The 21,271-nt window shown below is 39.6% G+C and overlaps 2 pseudogenes; one reads left to right on the plus strand and one right to left on the minus strand.

Annotated features, from left to right (window-relative positions):
* Window positions 1–2,141: 2,141 nt before the first annotated feature.
* Window positions 2,142–9,793, minus strand: LOC101446793 (mitogen-activated protein kinase 9 pseudogene; annotated as a pseudogene).
* Window positions 9,794–11,394: 1,601 nt separating this feature from the next.
* On the plus strand, window positions 11,395–20,391 carry LOC101446344 (ADP/ATP translocase 2 pseudogene; annotated as a pseudogene).
* The last annotated feature ends 880 nt before the right edge of the window (window positions 20,392–21,271 follow it).

Below are 21,271 nucleotides of genomic sequence, written 5' to 3' on the forward strand. Positions count from 1 at the left end.
GATATTGCAATGGCAGATATGGGTCATTACATATACGGCCATAACCTATAGAACTGAGTGGGAGAGAGTGTATATTACAAGTAAACTATAATCTGTGATTAGTGGCAATGTTCCAAAATGTGTTCATCAATAGTAATGAATGCACCACACTAATGAAAGAAGTTGTTAATGTGGGGAAGGTAGGGAGCTGTGGAGAGTGGGGCATATGGGAATTCCTTATATATTTGTATGTAATATTTGATGTAATCTAAGTATCTTTTAAAAATAAGTAAAAAATATGTAAAATATAAAAATATAAAGATAGGCTTTGTACAGTCATTTTAAAGAACACTTAATAAGAAGGAAGTCCATTTTAGTATTTTAGATATGCATACTGATAAATTTCTTAATTATGTAATCCCACCACAAAGTCCAAAATCATCCCAAGCCATGTAATAGGTGTTTCTGCCTCAAGCCTCATTAGTATTTTAAGCTTTAAAAAAAAACAACAAAAAACCAGGCTGTGGTTTATGTCATTGTGTCTAAATGACACTATATAAAATAATTTATTTCAATATTAATTTTGTTTATCAAGCTTCCAGATTCCAGTAATAAGTCCAACCAAGAAGATGAAACTGGAGCAAGGAGAATCATATATTGTAGATAATATTTATACTTAACATTCTTATCAAAATTCCTCTTGAGAGCACATTTATTAGAATGTTAACCAAATAGCTTCCAAAATAATTGAACACAAAATATGACTTGGTAACAAACTAAGCTCAATGGACAAAAACATCATGAGCACAGGAAGCCAAAATCTGATCTTCATAACTTCATTTCTACCATAACATTGAAATACTCAGTGGCTTAAAGAATTTTGAATAATTTAAATATCAACAAGTTTGAAAGCTCAATCTCAGGTCAGCAGTTTTAAATCATAAATTATCTGATAGTTAAACCCTTTTCTTTAGGGTATTTCGTCCATATTCCTCTCATGGATTTTCCCAGTATACTGGCAATTTCTTTAGGAAAAGGATGTGCCCGCACAAAATGGAAAATAACAAACAGGTATTCTGAATCAGCCCGGCTTCCTGAAACAGAATAAAGAGGGCTGTATACCTAACCTGGTTTCTTTTGGAAAAGAAAGAGTATCAAGCAAGGTTATTGTGTTGGTGAGGAGAAATGCTACCTTGACACAGAGTGTATTTTATCTTAAATGACCTAGGGTAAGTAAAGAACACAGTCTACTCTCTGGCACAAAAAAAAAAACCATGTAGTAAATGGCTGCAATAATTGTTAATGATTGTTTTACATAATTCTACTCAAACAGTAAGTAATAGATTCAAGAATTCATTATTGAGATGGAGTGTTACTTGCCCTATAAGGAAGGTCAAGTTCTAGGTAATATTTTAATTTAATAAGACTAGAAGACCAAGAAACAAGAAATAAGAGTGACAGAAGTTTAAAGTTATGCATGTCTTAAGTCACACAAAATAAAACTTAAAATTTTATCATATGTTTAAGCTGAATTTACAGATCATCACAGATTAGGCAATTCAGAGAAAACAAAATCTCCATCCATGGACTATGTGCCTTGGATTTAGCTGTGATAATATGCATAATAACAAATAAAGAAAGTTAATTTTTCATTTATTAAATAGATTACTTATATTCCTTTTCTTCTGAAATTTTTACAAAAGTTTGAGTAAATGATAACATAAAGATAATAAAATAGAATAATATGATGGTAGTCAATTAATACACATATAATCTATTTTTTTCTGGACACCAAATGACTTAAGATGATTAAGTGATAATTCTAGAAACAGCAGTAACTGGAAGATTACTTGGCATTTAAATTCTGATTTCCAAAGTGCTAGATGGACAGACCAAGCAAGCATTTGGGGTGACATATGTACAAGTCCCAGCAGTTACTGATGAACAGAAATCGCCACTATTACTGTATGACTTAAAAATTAATCTATTCTAATAGCTATCTGAAACGACCTTAAACAAAATACTAAAAGTGTGGTTTGCCCTTTTTTTCTTCAGGCATAATCTGCCTTGTTTTATAATCTAAGCAGGCCATCCTATTAGAGCTGAGTAAGGTCAAGGCATCCTGTTTCTTATATGAGAACAGCGAGTTTCTCTATTTGATTCTATCCACTCCCCAACTTTTCAGTCCTGTGAAACTGAGAATTCCTTGCAATGTCTAATTTATCACCATCAACTTTCGAGGGGTCCCAATGAGGAGTCAAGACTGCTCTCTGTACCTGACGCCTGTGTCTACTCCTTGGACATGGATGAAATGTCATTGCCAGATGATGCCTGAGAAGGAGTGGTGTTGCTACTTCCTGCTGTCTCTGTGTTGAAGGCTGGTCTTTGACAACGCTATCTTGCTGCTTTCTTCCCAATCCACTACCTCTTTGTTAGTTATCTCTTTCCCTTTTTCAGTTGCATTGCTATCTTTCTTCCAACTGCGCACCGTAAATCTGTGGTGGTGATTCTGATTTCAGCAGGGTCATACCAGTATATACCGGTGGCTCAAAGCTTCATCTATGGAGATCCTCTTGTCGGGATCCATCAATAACGTTTTCTATAACAAACCTCTGGCTTGTCATGTCTATATTGTATCTCATTCAGACTCTAATAGGAATAGTCGATCTGAAAAGAGTTCTTCAAATTTGATGCCTAAATACTTTGGTTTGTTTTCTACATGATTTCTCATAGTTAATCAAAGATTCTTCATGAAACCTGCTGACAGTGTTCACAGCTACTTGATAATTTTATTCCATTGATCAATATGGTCAGTGCCTTGGAGTATCACACAACCTTTCACCAGATCTCCCACTAACCAAATATTAATATCAATGTTCTCTTTGTACCCCTTCCCCAGAATGAATTCAGGGGCTTGGTGATGTCCTGTCACCACGTAAGGGGTCATCATAATGCTGGTGCAGGATGTCCCAGCCAAGTCAAAGTTGAGGATCATAAGGGTACAGCCTGATGTGATCATCAATTTGCTAGGTTTCAAATCTCTATCAGCAGAATGAAAATGTTTCATACAACAAAGCATCTGGTAAAGAAGGTAAGTCATTCTTTCCTGGCCCAAGTCCATATGGACAACCTGACATAGGTTAGCATTCTTTAATTCCATGAGAAAATACACATGTTGAAGTTCTTATAGAGTTTTATGTGGTGTAAACACATTTAGCAAACTATGTTTTTATGATTGACACATTTTAAGAGGACAAGTTCATGGTAAGCTCTCATTGCATGAGTTTCAAGGAATCCTTTATATTTTTTATGTAACTTTTATGTTATCTAAAGCATCTTTAAAAATAAAAAAATAAAAAAAGAATATACTGTATTAAAATGAAAATGATGGTATAATTAAGCATAATTGAATCCTTCAGAGAAAAATCACCATTAAGAACCTTAAAATTTTGAGACTTAACTTTCGGAATCCAGCAGAAGAATAATTTTTCCAGTGCTTTTGCCACTTAAAAAGGCATTAATATTTTAATTGATCATTTGTAATTATCGATATTTGATTAAGTTTTACAGTCCTATTAAATCCCTCTAACGAGCTTTTGGATCCCTGTCTGCTGACTCATGGAATTACTGGTTGTGGAGGATATACTCCAGCATGAACTCCCTTTGATTCACAGGTAGTTGAGTGTGGGTGGGACCTGTGACTTATTCTAAACAATATCATTACCAGAGGTGATGGGGTATGAGTTGTCAATGGGATTGGAGCAGATTCTACTCTAGGTGGGACTCCAGATGAGAATATAGCTTAGTTGATACCTTCATTGTAACACAGAAAGATCCTAAACTAAGAATCCAGCTAAGCTCTGACCAGACTCCCTCCTGATCCACTGTACCTTTGAGGTAATTATGTGTGTGTGTGTGTGCACTTTTAAGCTGCTAGATTTCTGACAATCTGTTATGCAGTGATAAACACAAATATAGATATTTGGAATAAGGAATGTGGTGATATTGTAATAGATATCTAAAACTGATGGCTTCAGAAATGGGTAGTGGATCAAGACTGGTGGAATTTGGAGCTGTGTGATACAGAATCCTAAATTGGTTGAGTATATTAGTAGAAATGTGATTTTTAACAATGTTGCCTGCTGATGAGGGCTCAGAGAAAACTGAGGAACATGTAATGGGAGAGTGGAGAATGCTGATACTAGTTGTGTAATGGCAGAATCTTTAACAATATAATTGTGATCTCAGAGCAAAGCTGCCTGCATATTTTATTATTGTAAAATGAGATAGGAGAGGGAAATTGTTGACTTTTTAAAAAAAGAACACAGGATGTGAAGATTCTGACATTTCTCAGCATCTCCTGAGCATAATAATTGCTAAAATATATATATTCATTGTCAAAAATATATGAGAGAGGAAAAGTTGAGAATGTGACTACATAATTTCTTGAGTAAACCACAGAAAAGGCAACAGTTCATAGTATTGGATCACAAAAATTGCTTTTTCAGGATTTTGAGAGTGATATCACCAAGTTGTTGTCGTCGTCTCAAGCAAATGAAAGTACCTTTAGAAAGTTTAAGTCATTGTTCCCTGCTGACTTAGCAGAAGGTCAAGGGAAGGAGGGAATATTTCAAAGGCTCCTTGTGAAATCTCTAAAAGTATGACAAAGTTTTCAAGAGTGCATTTCAGGATACCACATCCAGCTTGTACTGTGGAAACATAAAGAGTACAAAATGAAAGGAAACTTTGAAATTTCCAAATTTCTCTTGGCAGGAAGCATGTTAACGATCTATTCAACTGATAATAGATTCTATGTAATAGATTCCATGTAAAAGGAAAGATGATTTGGAAAGTGAAAACAAAACCAGATGACATAGTCAACACCATTAGAGGATATGCCCTGACCTTAAAATCTGTTCAACAAATGCTGTACTGAGTTGCCTAGATTTCAGAATTTCCGTTGACCTATGCTCTGTTCTCCCTTCCATTTCTCCAGTTTGTGTAATGGAATGTCTTTAGCTGATATCTACAAATGGTCCACCATTGCATGCTGACTGAACTGGCCACAGAAAACATGCCCTATTTGTTTCACAGATCCACAGAGAGCAGATGTTTAACCAGGTGCTTTATTGGGGAGATTATATCCAAGAGATGATTCAGTTGTATATTCTAAGCTGATGCTGTATTGGTATGAGACCTGTGGGGACTCTGTCTCGGGAGGGGTAAACAAGAAGTTGGTCCACAGAAATTCTGGCAGGGCATACACTGTTCAGATTTATTGTTAGGTAACACATTATGCAAATTTAGTGATTTGAAACAAAACTTTAAAATTTTTATTACAATTGTGCAAGTTAGGAATTCTGGTAAGACTTCGAAAGCCATTATTTTTTTCTCCTTATCAACGTGACTGCATTATCTTGATGGCATTCAACTACTGCTTTGTCTTCATGGTGAATACTAGGTACTCTCAATAATTGTCTGTTGACTTGAAAGAGATGACCAGACTTATAGACTTAGCAGGGTATTTATTAATGAGCTTAGATATGGCCTCTGCAGTATGGCAGTCTCTTTACTCTAGAGTGTTGAAAGTGCCAGAAATCACAGGAAGCCCAAGCAGGGAATGTGAGTCTTCTTCTTACCCGGAGTTAGCAATGACAGTATGTAATTTTTGCTAACTTCTATTCTTCAAGTCCAAGGTAAGTCTAGGCCAGATCAAAGCAGGGTTATGAAATGGGTAGTGGGAAGGCAGAGGAAGAGACTTCATCTCACAATCAGAGAAGGGCTTCTGTTTATAGGAAAAGGAGTGATAACAGCCCTCTTGGACACAGTTCCTTCACTCCACACTCAGCTCCAGCAGTTTATCTATGGTGATGAACTTCCTTGAGAGCCAGTAGGAGTGCAGCCATCCAAGAAAAACTATATTATAGTACATAGTTGTCCCCATGTGTTATGTTTTTAATATAAAACATTAAAATTGCAGTTTATTTATAACTACATATTGTTCTAAATGTTTAATTCTCTCTTGCATAAATATTATTTAAACAAAACAATAGAAGGACTAGCTAAAATTAGCAAATAGCAATAATTAATATTTGACTGATTTAAAAAATAATATAAGGTGGTAAACAATGTTTCATGATACTTCTTTGTGTTCTCTGACTCAGCAATTTATTTTTATCATTTTTAGAAAGTCTTGTTGAGTTTTTAAATTTTGTATTTAATGCATGTATTCATCAGATATATAAAGGCAAGTCTTTTAAAGAAGAAATTACATATGATATATCATATTGAAATAGAGTGCCATGAATTTTCTTCCAACTCAGTAACATATTCTGCTATGTTTCTATTTTTCCTATAATATTTCTCTGATGAAAATAATATGTGAGTGTTCTAAAGAAGTCAGAAAATCGGAAACAATGAAACAAACTATAGATGGGAAAATAGAAATCGTTAAGATATCAAGTGGTGAAAGTGTTCCAAGTAAAAGAAATGATCAAATTAGATGAGAAAGTGATGCCCAACTTATTGTTTCTGTATTAAACAGCTTTAAATCTTAAAATCCAAATAGGCCAAATGGAAAAGATTATATTCCTTGTAAGTAATGACAAGAACTCTAGATTGACTCTATTAATATCCAAACAATAAGTTTATTCCTACAGGAATGGATTAGTTCTAATGACATGATTTTTGGAGTCCTATAAAAGCCTCAAACTACCACATTCAGTGATATTGCAGATTTGGTTCCAGACAAAAACAATAAAGCAAATATCACAATATAGTGTGTCATATGAATTTATTTGGCTTTTCAGTGCTTATAAAATTTATGTTTACATGATACTGTCCTCTATTAAGGGTATAACAGTACAATGTCAATTAAAAATGTACATACTTTAATTACATAATACTTTATTGTTGAAAAATGTTAACCATCACCTGGACCTTCAGTGAGGCATAATCTTTTCTACTGTTGGAGGGTCTTCCATGGTTGATGATGGAAGCTGACTGACCAGGGTGGTGGTTGCTGAAATTTTTGTCATGGTTACAATTTCTTTATATAAGACAACAATGAAATTTGCCACATGTATTGATTCTTCCTTCATAAATGATTTCTCTGTAGCATGCAAAACTGTTTGATAGCCACAATAGAACTTCTTTCAAAATTGGCACCAATTCCTGCCACTGTTTTATCAACTAAGTTGACATAATTTTCGAAATGCTTTGTAGTGTTTTCAACAATGTTCACAGCATCCTCCCAAGGAGAAGATTCTACTTCAAGAAATGACTTTCTTTACTCATCTATAAGAAGCAAGTGTCCATCAATTCTAAGTTTATCATGAGATTGCAGCATTTCAGTCCCACCTTCCAGTTCACCCCGAATTCTAACTCCAACTCTAATTCTCTTGCTATTTCAACCACATCTACAGAGTCTTTTTCACTTAATTCTTGAACCCTTGAAGTTTATCCATGAGGTTTGGAGTCAAATTCATCCACTCTCTCCTAAAGTTGATATTTTGATCTACTATCATGAGTCACAAATATTCTTCTGACATCTAAAATAGTATATCCATTCCAGAAAGAATTTACTTGATTTTTCCTGGAAAAATCATTATGTATGGCAGCTATACCCTTATGAAATGTATGTTTAAATAGTAAAACTTGGTAGTTGAAAGAATTACTTGATCCTTGGGCTGCAGAAAGGGTGTTTTGTAAAAAATATGAAAACAACATTAATCTCATTGTACATCTCCCTCAGAGCCCTTGGAGAATCAGGTGCATTGTCAGTGAACAGTAATATTTTAAATGGAATCTTTTTTTGTTTTTCTGAGCAGTGGTTCTCAACAGTGGGCTTAGTATGATCAGCAATTCATATTGTAAAAAGCATGAAAGAGTTGGGACCTTGCACAGTAGTATAATTGATTAGATTAAAGGAAATGTTGTGATTTGTTTGATCTTCTATCCAGACAACTAATCCTTTATCTATATCAGCATTAGGGTTGTTTTGCTTTACCATTCATGAGTTCACAAAAGATTTTAAATTCCTTCAAGAACTTTTCCTTTGTGTTCACAATTGGTTAACAATTTGCAGCAACATACATAGCTTTTAGCCTAGTTGGAAATTAATGTGCCTTCCACATTAAGCATAATAATTTCTACCTCTTCATTTAAACTGAGAGACCTGTAATTCTGTCTTTCACTTGAACTCTTAGAGGCTATTGTAAAGTTATTCATTAACCTAATTGCAATATTGTTGTGCTTCCAGGTAGAGGGAAGACTAAGGAGAGAAAGACCAAGAAGATGGACAGTCAGTAGAGCAGTCAGAATACCCAAAGCATTTATCAATTAATTTTGCTTCTTTTATGACTGTGCTTCATGGTGTCCCAAAGCAATTACAAGGTCACTGATCACAGATCACTGTAACAGATAAAATAACAATGAAAAAAAAAAAGAAACGTTGTAAGAAGTACCAAAATATGGCACAGAAATACAAATAAGTACATGTTGTGGGTAAATACATGATGATGGACTTGGTTAATGTAGGATAGCCACAAACCTTCAATTTGTTAAAAAAACATTATATCTGCTATGTGCAATAAATCTCAACAAGACGAGGCATGCCTGTATAGCACAAAAACTTCAACACACATAAAGCAAAAAAAGAACTCTGGTACAAAGGATAAATCCCAGTGAAAGACAATCCTATTTAACAATTGGTTAAAAAAAAGTAGGCAGAATGCATTAAGAATATAGGAAACTATAAAACGTTATGTAAGAAGTTGATACTATTTTCTTTTACAGAAAAATCCACAAAACAATGACAAAATATACATTGTTGTCAAGTGTGCATAGAACATTTGCTAAGAGAGACACAACCCAAAAATCTTTCACAAAATATTAGAAAATTTAATGTATTATTTAAGTGGAAAATACTTCATGAGCAAATGGATTTATCCCAGGAATGCAGAATATGTGTAAACTTTAAAGTTAGTCATTAGCAATTCACTACAAAGACAGACAGTATAAATCCTATCTATAAAGGCAGAAAAGCTTATGAGAAATTCAAAACCAATTCATGACAGAAACTCTTAACAAACCAGGACAAGAGGAAAAAAGTTATCTACAAAAAAAGCTTATATGTAACATGAACTTTAGCAGTGAAAGAATGAATGTTTTTGCCTTATGTTCAGTTACAAATCAAGGATGTCACTTCCAACACTTTTATTAAAAATTTTCAAAAGGCAAGATTAACAAATAAAATAAATGCGGATTAGAAAAGAAAAAGTAAAACCATCCAAATAAATACTAAGATTTCAGTAACAAGAATCCTAAATATCATTTTTTCTGTCATGATTTCCATTATAAATAATTTTTATAAAAATATGCTTATAATGTCACTAACAAGAAAAAGTACAGTGATAAGGACCTGTGGAGATTTTAAGTTTTGAAATTGACCAAAGTAAGATTTATTGTTTTCTTGTTTTTAAAAAAATGAATTCTGAGAAAGGAGAGGGTGGAAATTTGCAAACAATCTGTTATCAAGAGTAAAGTACCTTTCCATTCTACTTTTTTCACTCCCAGTATCTGCTCAATCCCTTGTAATTGTTTTTCATTTCTATCATTCTAACACAATGGATAGAATTCTGTCTATATTACATTACTCATTTTCTACACAGAATTTTAAACAATTTAGCCTCTGAAACTGGACTTTCTCAAAAGTAAACTGCTTTTCTTTACCTTTAGCTCTTTCTTGATCTTTTGCTTCACTTCTTGATTTCTTGATGCTACAATTCCCAAGATGACCAGAAGATATCTCCATTTCTACTTCCTTCACATTCCCTTTATGTGGTATCATCTATTCTGCTTAGGAATTTCAAACTCATATTTTCAAGGTTGATTTTTCACTTGAGCTCTGGTGTCTTCTGTTGATGTTTATATCTTCTATTTTGTATTTACACCTTTACACTTATATAATAGATACATATGCAATTTATACAAATGTGTGTGTTACACCCCTGTAAATGAGTGCATACACAAACTAGCCAGGAGAAAAAGAACTACTAATCCCCTTCCTCAATGCTGATAAATCTGCTTTTCCCAGGCCCTTCCTTTCTCATATAAATGCAATATCACCCACTCTCTTGCTCAGGCTAATAAATCTGAGTCAGCTCTGGCTCTCTGTCATTTCATTCTTACATGCAATCCATGAGAAAATTAATTTGTCTATCTTCAGTATCTACTACAAATCTGTTCCTTTCTCAGAACCTCTACCAGTGTCAATTAAGTCCACTACCATCTCCCACCCAGAATTTTGCAATAACACTTTAATTGATAGGCTCACATCCACAAAGCAGTTATTTAATCCCACAGTGTTCAGGAATTTTTTACAAATGCAAATGTAATTAAATTTTACCTTCTATTCTAAGAGCAACAGCAGGAAATCCTGCAGTATTATTTATCATGAAATTAATTCCTCTTACCATGGCTTTCTGTTTCTTACATAAACTGGGTCTTCCTATTTGTCCAACCACATCTGGATTGCTTACTTGCTAATTAAACATTAATAAAAATGGCCTTCTCAATCTTTTTTTCTAATGGGTTAAGTTATTGGGCACTTACATGGTGCCCAATATTTCCATTGCTTATTAGAAGGGTGATAGATTATGGATTCTGCTATCCTAATCAGGTTTTAACTCAAAAATCAGAAGCTTTTATGGTCTTCTCATTTTTCATTAGGAAAATCCCTCATGCTCTGGCATCTTTCTTACATCAATTCACAGTTGCTATTTCCTGTATAGTACCTATTGCTGCCCTAAATGATATTTTCATGTTTCTCCCCCTTTTGATCTCCATCAGTGCTAGTATTCTGTGTCAGTGATTGTTGTTCTAGTCAACACTCATAGAACTATGCATATTAGTTTCAAAAGTAGAAGTGTGTCCTCCAGGAGACCCAATGATTCTATGGAAGTACAAGCTCAGAATGCCACCTGGCCACTTCAGCTTCCACTTGGCTGAACCCACCTGCATGATAAAAACCAATAGGGGGAAAGGCTGTGGCTCAATGGATTGGGCTCCCATCTACCTCAAGGGTGGCTTGGGTTCATGTCCCAGGACCTCCTTGTGAAGGTAAACTAGCCCATGCCCACAGAGAGCTGACAGCCCACCCCATGGAGAGTTGACGGCCTGCACCCATGGAGAGCTGGTGCAGCAAGATAACACAACAAAGGGAGACAAATACACAATCAGAGGAATAGGCAGTGAATGGACACAGGGAGCAGACAGCAAGCAAGCCACACTTGTGGGGCGGGGGGGCACAAGGGGGATAAATAAAAATAAAAATAAATCTTTAAAAAAAAAAGCCAATAGGAAACTACAACAACCCAATCCAGATAGGGCTACCAATGGCCCAGAAACTACAAAATGAAGCTTTTCATCAATCCACCTGGGAAAGAAGCATGGCTAGGTAAGTTGCTTGCTAAGGGTAGAGAGAATTAGAAGATGGGAGTTATAAATAACAGCTATAACTATGTAAACAGTTATAGGAATGAGTACTCTAATTCTTATGGATATTTTTTCCTAGTATTGTAATGAGCATGCATGTGTGTGTATATATATACATATATACATATATATATATATATATATATATAGACAAATGTATTAACTGCATGCATTTGATTTAGAGGTGCGACGGTTTGCTCGGTCGGTAGAGGTGGGGTCTGGCTGCGGACGAGGGGTCGGTCCAGCTCTGGACGAGGGGTCGGTCCTGCTTGGGACGAAGGGTCGGTCCCACTTGGGACGAGGGGTCGGTCCGGCAGCAGACGAGGGATCGGTCTCACAAGGGGTTGCGCGGTTCGGCTGACGGGGTCGCCCGGCGAAGCCGGCGACGAAGGGGTCGCCTGGAGAAGCAGGCGACGAACTGGGGACAAGGGAGGCCAGGCCCTTGTCGGGGGCTCTCAGGACTGGAGGGCGCACGGCAGAAGAACTACCGCAGAGACAAGGTAAACACGCAAGTCCACTTTACTGAGGGAGAGGCAACAGTTTTATAGGGGCTGGGGAAGGCTGATTGGTCGAAGCCACGCCCTGTTCTGATTGGTTGCCGGCGAAAGGTCAGTGGGCGGTACTGGATGGGGGAGGGGTGGTGGTTAGGGATTGGCTGTCGCTGTTGCTGGGGGAAGGGGCAGGGTTTAGGGATTGGTGGCTGCTGTTGCTGGGGTGGAGGGCAGACTTGAGTTTCCCGCCCACGCCTGGCTGTTGCTGCTGTCGGGGGAAGGGAAAAGGGCGGGCTGGATTTTTCTGCCCACACCTGGCTGTTGCTGCTGTCAGGGGAGGGGAAAAGGGCAGACTGGATTTCTCCGCCCACGCCTGGCTGTTGCTGCTGTCGGGGGAGGGGAAAAGGGCAGACTGGAATTTTCCGCCCTGCGCCTGCGCAGGGAGAAGGAAGAAGAAGGGTGCCGCCCCACAAGGCATCGGGTGGCGCCATCTGGGAGGAGGGGCGGCCGCGGAAGCATGGCTGCCGAGAAGGGGAGACCCGAGGGCACTCTGTGCCCATGCCGAGCTTCCTTCAGGGGTGGCGGTGGGCCCGACCAGCCACCCTATTATGGGGGCAGCAGCTTGGCCTACCACGGCCGCTCCCCTCGCCAGGCCAGCAAACCACACTTCAGCCCTAGGGGTGACCGCATTTCCCCCTTCTTTTCAAATAAAGGCCAGGATGGCAGCAGTAGCAAATAGCCGAGGCCCAAGAGGCAGCAAGCAATGAGGGAAGCGGGGCTGAAGAGGGAGGTGAGTATGACGGGGATACAAATGTACAATTTGGGGGGCGGTATCTTGCCATTGCAAGCAAGGGTGGCCAATGTCCAATTCTCGTTGATCTCGGTGGCTATAAGGTCCATCTGTTGTTAAAAGTCCAGGATGACAGCGCGTTGCAGGTAGTTGATCTCTCCTTGGCAGCGAAGACATTGTAGGAGAGGATTACTTTTTCCTGCCAGAGGCTTACTGTCCAATTAAAAGGCTGATGGCTGGGGTTGGTGAGTACAATGGGGAGTGTGAGGAAAAGAAGGGTGATGGTTTTGGACAAGAGGAGGCTTGGTGAAGTCATTATGGGAGGAAGATAAGGAGTAAAGCATAAAAGAGGATAATAAACAGAAAGGCGATGGAGAGTAGAATTCGTTGGCCGAGGTTCCAATCTTCTGGTGCGGTAGCGGCTAGACAGATGGCAGAAAATATTATCAAGAAAGCAAAGGTTATGAGGAAGAAATAAAGTATTAAAGGCTGTGGGGGAAGTGAGAAGACCATTTAGAGGATAGGGTTGAGAATGGTATGTTTAAGACAGAAGGTTTGTGGTTTGTAGGAGACTGCTTTATAAATGAAGGAGAATGAGGGCAGTAAATATAGTAACGATAGATAGGAAGATGACAGTGAGGAGGAGTCTTTGTTTAAGGTTCCAATCGTCCGGTGCAACAGTGGCTAGGCTGATAGCGAGGGGTGTTGCTAAATAGACAATGGCTGCAAAGACAAAATCATCTTCTGTTTCCTTAAGAATAACTTTTCTTTAAATACTTAGTAGCATGCAATATTAGAAACCGTTTCCTAAAAGCAAGTTGGCAGGGGAGCTTGGTTGCTGTTAATCTTTCCTGTTATAAAATTACCTTTTATTATTATTATCATCAATTTATTTTTATATATATATATTTAAGAATGACCTTTTGGAATTAGCCATTTAATACCTTAATGTAAACTATTGAAGATAAATTTTATCTTTACAGAACACATTCCCTTACGTAAAGTTATCACAATACCTTTTACACTTGCTGCATGCAAATTAAATTTCAAGAGTTTATGAAAAATTAGCCATCCTACTTTAGGACAAAATACGTCTTTTTGCAAAACTTATTACATTTCCGTTAGCATTTTTACAAACTTTTAACCTTTTTAATATTCATATAAGTTTTACATTCTTTATATTATCCTGTGAAGAAAAATAAGTTATTCATTTTAATCTAGGCAAGAACAACTTTTTATGAAGACATACAGTTAATTTTGTTAATTAAGACTTACAATTTTTTTTAATTGTAGGTATCTTATTAACATTTAAACTTATGTATTAATATAATAAACTTAAGTATTAATATAAGCGCTTATTTAATTTTTGGCCATTTGAATAGAGCTCTTTTAAAGATTTCTAGTAATTTATATTTACCATCCGGAGGTATCACAATATATGTTGACATTGAACGAACAGACAGACAAACACAGAACAATTACAACACATTAACAGAAATATATAATTTATTTACAGTTGACTCATAATTCTTACTTTCTTGGTATAGCTGCTTTTAAATCCTTTTTTATATAACATATCATAGATTATACCCTTCAAGATTTCTTCTGGACTTCATGTTGCCTGTAATAAGCCAGGAGGGAATCTTTTACCTTCCTGCTCCACAGCAAAAGTGACCCTATCTATAAGGCGAGTATAGGTGTCCGGGTCCCAAAGCTGACACGTGGTAAGCCATGGATTAAAGGGGAGAAGAAGGTCCCAATATACTTGAAGCTGTTTGAAAGAGATCTTACACCGGTGAGTGTCTAGGAGACCGGTGAGGGCCCGAACTTGTGGGGCTTGCTTAGCAGATAGGATGTTACCCATTGCTAATGGCCTTTTGGAGCCGATAAGAAAAGGGGCCCTTACCTTGAGAGCGCGGCGATGGGAGCCGAGGTGCGCGGTGAGACGAGGGGTCGGAGCCGGTGGGACTCCGACGGTGGTCGCGGGCCAAGAGAAGGCCCCAACGAGGGGAGGGTGGGACGACGAGCAGTGGAGCAAGGCAAAGGGGAGCAAGCACGGAGGGGAGGAGGCAGAGGTGAAGGCAGGGGTGGAGGTGCTCAGGCACGCGCTCCTGAGAGTTTTATTGGCGCCTCTTAATCATAGCGGGTCGGTATAAGCCCCCGACATGGAAGGAGAAAGCCATCCAGCGATTCTCCCAGACCGCTGTGGATCATATGAGGTCACCAAGGTTCAGGAGCAGCAATGCAGAGTGAAAAGATAGGGGTGAGAAGAGAGGAGAGCGTAGGGCTATGGTAGGGTTACTTCAGACGTGCAAGCGCGTGCTCCCGAGAAATCCAAGGCTCCTCTTAATCATAGCGGGTCGGTATAAGCCCCCGACATGGAAGGAGAAAGCCATCCAGCGATTCTCCCAGACTGCCGTGGATCATATGAGGTAGCCAAGGCTCAGGTAGCAGCAATGTTGCACGAGAGAAGTCTCAAGGTGAGAAGAGAGGAGGGCATAGGGCTGTGGTAGGATTACTTCAGACGTGCAAGCGCGCGCTCCCGAGAAATCCAAGGCTCCTCTTAATCATAGCGGGTCGGTATAAGCCCCTGACATGGAAGGAGAAAGCCATCCAGCGATTCTCCCAGACCGCCGTGGATCGTATGAGGTAGCCAAGGCTCAGGTAGCAGCAATGTTGCACGAGAGAAGTCTCAAGGTGAGAAGAGAGGAGGACGTAGGGCTGTGGTAGGATTACTTCAGACGTGCAAGCGCGCGCTCCCGAGAAATCCAAGGCTCCTCTTAATCATAGCGGGTTGGTATAAGCCCCCGACATGGAAGGAGAAAGCCATCCAGCGGTTCTCCCAGACCACCGTGGATCGTATGAGGTAGCCAAGGCTCAGGTAGCAGCAATGTTGCACGAGAGAAGTCCCAAGGTGAGAAGAAAGGAGGGGGGCGGGCCGCCAGGTTATGGAGTGAGGCTGTGGTGGGGTTGCCTTGCCCCACGTTGTGCTGTGGTAGGGTTGCTTTGCCCCACATTGTGCTGTGGTGGGGTTGCTTTGCCCCACGTTGGGCGCCAGCTGCGACGGTTTGCTCGGTCTGTAGAGGTGGGGTCTGGCTGCGGACGAGGGGTCGGTCCAGCTCTGGACGAGGGGTTGGTCCTGCTTGGGACGAAGGGTCGGTCCCACTTGGGACGAGGGGTCGGTCCGGCAGCAGACGAGGGATCGGTCTCATAAGGGGTTGCGCGGTTCGGCTGACGGGGTCGCCCGGCGAAGCCGGCGACGAAGGGGTCACCCGGAGAAGCCGGCGACGAAAGGGTTGCCCGGAGAAGCAGGCGATGAACTGGGGACAAGGGAGGCCAGGCCCTTGTCGGGGGCTCTCAGGACTGGAGGGCGCACGGCAGAAGAACTACCGCGGAGACAAGGTAAACACGCAAGTCCACTTTACTGAGGGAGAGGCAACAGTTTTATAGGGGCTGGGGAAGGCTGATTGGTCGAAGCCACGCCCTGTTCTGATTGGTTGCCGGCGAAAGGTCAGTGGGCGGTACTGGACGGGGGAGGGGTGGTGGTTAGGGATTGGCTGTCGCTGTTGCTGGGGGAAGGGGCAGGGTTTAGGGATTGGTGGCTGCTGTTGCTGGGGTTGAGGGCAGACTTGAGTTTCCCGCCCACGCCTGGCTGTTGCTGCTGTCGGGGGAAGGGAAAAGGGCAGACTGGATTTCTCCACCCACGCCTGGCTGTTGCTGCTGTCGGGGGAGGGGAAAAGGGCAGACTGGAATTTTCCGCCCTGCGCCTGCGCAGGGAGAAGGAAGAAGAAGGGTGCCGCCCCACAAGGCATCGGGTGGCGCCATCTAGGAGGAGGGGCGGCCGCAGAAGCATGGCTGCCGAGAAGGGGAGACCCGAGGCCACTCTGCGCCCATGCCAAGTTCCCTTCAGGGGTGGCGGTGGGCCCAACCAACCACCCTATTATGGGGCAGCAGCTTGGCCTACCGCGGCCGCTCCCCTCGCCAGGCCAGCAAACCACACTTCAGCCCGAGGGGTGACCGCAAGAGGTTATCAGTTTAAGAGATAATATTGCCCAAGAGCTTCAACACTATCTGAGGAAGTTTAGAACATTTCTGGTTGTACACAGGACAGTTGAGAATTTTTTGGCATAAAATATGACAGGTTGTTTATTTTGACATAAAGTATAGTTTAAGGTTATGTGCGTGACTGCCATGTTGACAATGGACAGGCTCTGATAGTTAAGTTAATGTGTCACCTTGGCCAGGTTAAGGTTTCAAGTTCTTTAGTCAAGCAAACACAGGAATGATTGTTATTATGAGGATATTTTCTGGGCTTCTGATGAAGTTGATTTCATATATGGCTGATTCCATCTACAATCAACTGAGGAGATTATCTCCAAAAAGGAGGGAAGTCTTATCCAGTCATTTGAGGCATTAAAAGGAGAAGGGATGACTTTTAGTCAAAAAAGAATTACCATCTCTACATTAGTCAATCAACCATCCTAGGAACTCAAGAAAATCTTCACCAGAGTTCCTACTTCGCACCTTGCCCTGTGGAATTTGATCTAGCCCTCCTCACAGACACTTGAGATAAGTTTATTACTTCTGTCAGTTCTGTTTCCCTAGGAAACTCTGACTTATACAGCAGTACAGAAAATTTTAAATTCAATAATCAGTGCAGACAATAATCATTAGTGGAAAACTCCATGATATAAACTATTATTGGAATATTCTATAAATGTAAAAATGAAATTGTTAACCACTTGATCCAGTGATAACTTTTAGCAACTCAAAATATTAGACAGACTTTGTGTTCTTCCTGATGTAATTTTATATGAAGCACACAGTATTATCTATGAATTATATTTGTTAGAAGAATTGTTCTGGATGTACCTGTCGAACTAGCTTCCATTTACATAGGAAACAGACTATTGAAGACAATACCTAAAGATACACTAGAGGATGGAAGTCAGGAGAAGTCAGTGAGAGATGCTCTAGGGTCCCATCTCCCCCAGAATTTTTGATCAACAAATACAAACTAGCAAACACTGTATTTGTCAAAGCTATAGAAATATTTAAATAGTTGTAGTAATTGTAGCAAGAAAAGGCAACTTAAATATGGTAGGAAAAGCTCTTAGACCTTTACTAGCTCTACCTCTTCCCTTTTCTGGCTTGCTGCACAGCCAGCCTGTGCTTACAGGGCAGATCATTGATACACCTAGAGGATGGTGCAGAATAACTCTTGAGGATATTGAGGTGCCAGATGTCAGTACTGATCCATCTATTGGCAGCCTTAATGACAGAACATTATGGTTATCATTGTCTTCCACATCTCAAAGCTTCCTCTAAATATAGAAGGTGCTCAAAGGGCAGCTATCACACTCTAAAAAATCAGTCTGACTGCATATATCTGAGGAAATGGATATCTGGCTTTAAGACACACCATATAGCCCTTGGAAAACTAGAGCCATTGTAGCTCAGAGATTAACACAGGCTTCCCACATCCTGGGTCCTGGGTTCAATCCCTAGCTCTGATACGTGAAAAAAATAATGGAGGTAAGAAAAGAAAAAATGGAATGGAAAAAAATGAATAGAGTCTAACTAATTCTAGATTAACTTCAAGGATACCAATACATGCAATTTGGTTGTCACAGAAGTAGAGAAAGAGATAAAGGGACAGAAATAATATTTAAAGCATTAATAACTAAAAAAGTTCCAAATTGAATGAAAACCATATTATATGTATGCAAGAAGCTTAACAAACTTCAAATAGTATTAACTCAGAGATCCAACTGAGATATAGTACAAACTGAAACATTTAACAAGACAAAGAGAGAATCCTGAAAACAGAAATAATTAAGTAGCCTGTAAAGTGAAATGGAGCCCTATTTAGGCTAAATGTGATTTCTCAACAGAATCATAGAGGCAAGAAGGCAGTGCGATGATATACTTAAAAAACAAATAAAATAGCAACCAAGATTCTTTATCTGTCTAACATGCCTTTTAAAAATGGGGGAAAGTTTAGGACATTCTCAAAAAACAAATGCTTAGGTAGTCTGTTACCTCTAAACCTGTCCTACAAGAAATACTAAATGAGTTCCTCTCAATGAAAGGAAAAGGGAGGGGACAATAACTCATAGACACGGTAAGAAATAAAGATCTCAGTAACATTAAAAAAATGGGTAAATACAAATGCAGTACTGCTGTATTTTTGGTTTATAAATCTCCTTTCTTCTTAGGAAATTAAAGACAAAAGCATGGAAAGTAAAGAAAAATCAATGGTTTTGGAAATATATACATAAAGATGTAATTTTTTGGCAAGAGTTATAGAAAGGGGAGAGTGCTAGTGTGATAAAGTAAAGTATTTTATGTTATTGAAGTTAAGTTGGAATCAAATCAAATAAGATTGTAATAGTTTAGGATGGTAAACATAAGTCACATGGTAATGCAATGAAAATTTCTGAAAAACATTTTAAAAAGGAGGAAATAACAAAGGATTCTAAATGTATTACTACAAAAGAACAACTAAATAAATACTGGGCAGTAATGGAAGAAATGAGGCATAAAAATTGGTATAAGGTTTTCAAAAACAGAATACAAATTGTAGTAATATTTGCATTATGAGTAGTTACTTTAAATACAAATAGATCAAACTCACCATTCAAAATGCAGAGAATGGTGTAAAGGATTTTAAAAGATGACCAAGCCAGAGCCCTGCTGGAGTAGTCTCCTTGGCACCTGCAGGTCGCCTCCTTCCTCTCAACTTGACAGATGCCGCTGTGTCTTTCGTCCAGAACTTCCTGGCAGGTGGAGTGGCTGAGGCCACCTCCTAGACCGACAGCTCCCTTTGAGCGGGCCAAGCTGCTGCTGCAGGTGCTGCACGCCAGCAAGCAATTCACCATAGACAAGCAGCACAAGCGCATCATAGACTGTGGGGTTCGCATCCCCAAGGAGCGGGGAGTTTCTGGCACGGTAACTTGGCCAATGTCATTAGACAATTCCACATGCAGGCACTCAATTTTGCCTTCACAGATACATGCAAGCAGATCTTCCTGGGTGTGTGGTTTAGACAACCCAGTTCTGGCGCTACTTCCCAGAGAACCTGGCATTTGGGGTGCCGCTGGAGGTACATACGTGTTTCCTGAATTCTCTTGATTTTGCCTGTGCTGGTCTAGCAGCAGATATGTGGAAAGCCTGACCAGAAAGGGAATTCAGAGGCCTTGGTGACTTGCTTGATTAAGATGTACAAATATGATAGGATTATTGGCCTGGACCAAGGCTCTAATGCATCAATACAGGCATCATCACGTACTGAGCAGCCTGTTGTGGTATCTGTGACACCTCAAGGGGAATGCTTCCAGATCACAAGAATAGGGACATCTTCATCAGCTGGATGATCGCACCATCCCTAATGCCTGTGGCTGGGTTGAATTCCTATCCTTTCGTCACTGTTCGTCCTCACAAGAGGATGCAGTCAGGGAATAAAGGAATTGATATGTACAAAGGCACACATCCCCGGTGGAGGACGATTGCTCCTGATGAGGGACACAAAGCTTTTTCAAGGGCACATGGTCCAGTGTTCTCAGAGGCATGGGTGGTGTTTATGTGCTTGTCTTGTATGATGAAATCCAGAAGTTCACACAAGTTATTTTCTAGCATATCTCACCCATACCCCTAAACTGACATGTTGTATTATATAACATATCTTGAGCATTCTCGACAGATGGTTGGCTGTCTATTTATCAATGGCAACTATTTACGGGCAGAAAACGGGAATCAATGATATTCATCTGATCAGATTTATCTTAAAGCCACTTCCATGATGATGATGATGGGCCTCAATTATAATTTTTATTTCAATCATTCCTAATAAACACCAAATTTGAAGACATAAAAATATCTGAAATGAAAAATTTAAAAATCGTATTTCAAATAAAGTTTCAGTAAACTGAAAGAAAGAAATAGATTAAATGTGAAAAGATGTGGAGAAATGTTCCATGTAACCAAAAGAGAACTGGGATGGTGGACGGTTAATTTGATGTTTCTACTTGCTTGCTTATGTTGCTCAGGTTGTCAGTCAAGCAAACACTGTCCTGATTTTACTTCTGAGGGTGTTTCAGCCTGTACATTTGTGTCTATGGTCAACTGATCACATGTACAGCTGGTTGCCTCTACAATCAATAAAAGAGAATGCCTTCCATAATGTAAAGAGTCTCCTCATCCCCTGTTGGAGGTACTGAAAGCCAGAACTGAGGATTTCAGAAATGTGTAAGAAGAAATTATGTTTGACTTTAGTCAGGCAGTTTACAAATGGACACTTTGGCTTCAAACTCAGCATCACCTTTATTGGAGTTTCCAATTTGTGGCCTTCCCTATGGAATTTAGAATTGCCAACCCCAATAGTCACATAAATTAATTCTTATAAAGTATGCTGGATCTTCTTGCCAGATTAATCTAATAGGCTTCTTATGGACCTTCCAACCTGACTTCATCTGAAGAAATTAGCCATGCTTGCCTGATACACCATTCTTAACTG

Source organism: Dasypus novemcinctus, chromosome 1, assembly GCF_030445035.2.
Source record: "Dasypus novemcinctus isolate mDasNov1 chromosome 1, mDasNov1.1.hap2, whole genome shotgun sequence".
NCBI classification, from domain to species: domain Eukaryota; kingdom Metazoa; phylum Chordata; class Mammalia; order Cingulata; family Dasypodidae; genus Dasypus; species Dasypus novemcinctus.